The sequence below is a fragment of the Lactuca virosa genome, chromosome 8 (genome assembly GCF_052849685.1).
Source record: "Lactuca virosa cultivar CGN04683 chromosome 8, Lactuca_virosa_CGN04683_v6, whole genome shotgun sequence".
Lineage (NCBI taxonomy): Eukaryota > Viridiplantae > Streptophyta > Magnoliopsida > Asterales > Asteraceae > Lactuca > Lactuca virosa.
The window spans coordinates 1,953,909-1,957,538 of record NC_136433.1 but is presented as its reverse complement, the minus strand read 5'-3'; positions in this window follow the sequence as shown (position 1 = coordinate 1,957,538).

The window sequence follows — 3,630 nt, the reverse complement described above, 5'->3', positions numbered from 1 at the left end:
AAGTTAACACCAAATCACCGATGGGCCTAATTCCTTGTTTACATGTATATGTAAGTCAAATGAAGGACTAGGGGATCGGGTACACTTGGTTATGCACTGGTCTGGTCCACCACAAAGAAGGATAAGACTATTCGTCATGATTTACTAAAAGTTTAGTAAATATGGTTATGCTTACAAGAATAAGTGTAATTCTGAATCATTGAAAAAGTTTCAATGTATGGCAGAACAAATAAGAAGAATCAAATTAGGCAGAAAGATAAAAGTTTCTCCAATCTGAAAGAAAAGGAGAGTACTTGAGTATCGTGTTTTATGATCATCTTAGTGATTATGAAACCATATCACAATTGATCCTCTAAGGACATCTTGGTGCATTTGTATGGCTAAGAAGAGGAATCGTGAATTGTTGAAATGGTTAAACCAAGAAGATGAGTCATACTTCGTTCCAAAATCAAGTGTTAGAGTCATACTCTAAGTCCAAGATTGTGTCTTGAGTGACATAATCTTAAGAAGGTTTATAACACATTTAGAATTGGTAGTTGTGATGTCTTTAAGACAAAGACCAACTAGGACCAATTGTATGAAGTGTTTTTCCTTGATAAGAATCCGCACTAACTCTTGAATATTTTTTTGTCAATGAGTGTTTCTTGACAAGAGAATCTTGTATGTCAAGAAGTTAGTGGGAGTCTTATAGATCTTGAAAAGTTTCAGGAACTAATTAAGAATAAACCATTGTTTATCACTAGCACACGACTTGAGGTTTGTAACCCATCGTATTGACAAATTCTTGTTTCTGTGCTCATTCCAGTTGAAGTTGACTATGCATGTGAGTTCTATGAGCTCTCAGTTGTTTGCATAAGGCAATGCACCTTGATCAGTGAAAGTTCATTGATCAGTAAGGGTGAGCTGCTAAGCAACTTGGAAAACATGGTAGGCCCTTGTGCTTCCAAGTGGCAAGAATTAAGAGTGAACAGATTTAGTCCATATGAGTTTGATTTTTTCATAGACCTTGTCTTATGATAATGGTTGGTAATGACAGATTCGCATGGATAGGAACACATACACCATAAAATCTAAGTGTCATAAGGTTTCTCTCCAATTCATGAAAATGATTGTGAGGAAACTCTTTCACTAAGTAGATTTTAAGGAGATAGCAGTTGTTTTAATTGCGTTCTTAAATTCGATTATGATTACATCATCCATCTTCATAGTTCGAATTGTGAGAAATGGCAAATAGTTTGAACATTCAGAACTTATTGTTGTAAGTTCTAAAATAGTTTAGACACACATATTGGCTTTCTAATAAAAGGTGTATGAGCTTAGATAAAGGCTTATCGAAGCATCTCGTATCAGAAATCTGAACTTTGGTAAGAAAGTCAATAAAGTATTGATTTCTTGAAGTCCATGTAATTTTGGATACATGTCAAAGCTAGTGGGAGCGTAAATGTTATGCTAGTAACAAAATAATTGTTATGCTAGTGGAAGCATAATTATTGTGGTAAGTGTTGCGAGTTAGCAATACTATTTATAGGAAACATAGTTCTAATTTGCAAAGTTGCAAAGGTTGAAAAGTTGTTTCGCTATGGTAAAGGAGAGGATACTTATACTTTATTTCGAATCTAAAAGTTCAGATTGAAGTATTAATCAAACTTAATCATGGATATATATGAATACCATGTTGAAATATTTCAACACTGGAAATTCTATATATGGAAATATTATAGCAAAAGACTGGTCAAGTATCATGTCTTTATGTAAGACATTATGAACCGTGTCCCATATGCTTCGGATATAGGATCGATTACATATGCTATAATATTCACGTGTTCTAATTTTCCAAATGCCTTGGGCATTAAGAGGGAAAAGGGACTAGAATCGGATATGACTAAAGTGGTTAAACAACTGTCAAGGACAATCTAAGGTTCGCTAAGGATTGGTTGCTTAAGGAAAGTTGGAAGTATAGTAATGGATGGACCTTATTGACATTATTATGAATAGACAGAATTCTATTAATAATGCATTGTCATATGGCGAACATGGAAATGTTTTCATAATGGGAGTTGGCTATTGAGAATCTATGTGTAGGTTAGAAACTGTAATGCAAGAAGGATGTTCAAAGGAACGTACTTTGAATGTGAGACTTCAATTACAGGGAATTGTCTTGTAACAATCTCCAATGGAATATTTTGTAATATCATTGGCAAAGTCTCTGTGACTTTGGTACCATGACATTACAAAATGAATCATTGCATGATAGTTTAGAATCTTACACTTATGATAAAGATTTTGAATTGTGAAATGAGTTTGTGTTTATTTCACAAAGAAAGGACCATAGGCAAACATAGTGTGCATGCTTGGAGCATGGGATAACTATTGTTTTAATTCAAGTATTATGTTGATTAATCGAAACATTATACAATGAATAATGTGTAATCAATATGGTGATTAAATAAAAGGTGTTTTATTTATATTCAAAAGTTTTGACATCATATTGAATTCGATTATTTTTGTGTTTCACTTTGTATGTTTTGACTTCCCGAATAATAAGATTATTCAAACTATCCACAGTTGATCATACTTTGGAAGTAGGTATTGAGGTAAGACTGTCATGAATCCGTCTGTAGATTGTCTAGAGTGTTTAGACATAGCACAAGTTTGATACAGTATTCATGAGTACTCCTGTAATAAGATATGAGTATTGGATTAAACTCACGCTCATATGAATCACTTCATGGATTTCATCAGGAGTGATTGTGAGACGATAATATCATATATTCTTTAAACGGAGACATATAGTTGCAGTTTACAAGTCGGTTGCACATTGATGATATGTAAATGCACCAGTAACTTGGTGTTATAAAACATATTGTTGTGTGTGATTTGATAAGTAAATAGAGAAAGTATATGAGTCGAATTTTATCCATTCCTTTTACCCTAAGAGGGATAAAAGCGATATATATGGGCCCCTCGATGATTTAGTGATGACAACCCTAAGCGCTTGGCCAAACCTAGACTGATTTGATTTGTTCAATTAGTCGGTCGTCCTAAATCGGAAATCAGGAAAAAACACATGAATAGAGAGAATGATTCTAATCCATGTCTCAATTCATACGATATCTAGATTGGAGGAATATATGATCCCTTATCTAATTGACGCATCAGAGTTCGACAACGGTTTTTAAGAGCTACAGTTGCTAGTCGGGTTTTGGAGTCGTACTTGCAGTTATAGTTATTAGACTTATCCAAGTGGGAGACTGTTGGATTAGGTGTCTAAGCCCATAACTATAATTGGTATGTATTTGACCCGAGAGTAGCATGGTCCATTTTGGATTGCATTCACCAAAGCAATTTGATAGGATGGATATTTGAGAAAGAGGTTATTTGTGATTGATTAATATATTATAAGTATAATATATTAGTTGAGAAATCATGTTATTTAATTAGTATTGATCAAGAATTAATTTAGTGATCAAAAGAGACTAATTAAATTAACGGGGACTGATTAAGTAAATCAGTGATACTTATAGTTTGGGCTAATGATCTATGTTGATTATGTGGACTAAATCTTTGTGGAGTCCATGAAGATTTAGTCAAAAGGGCTTATCATACGGATTATTGGATTAAAGGCCCAAG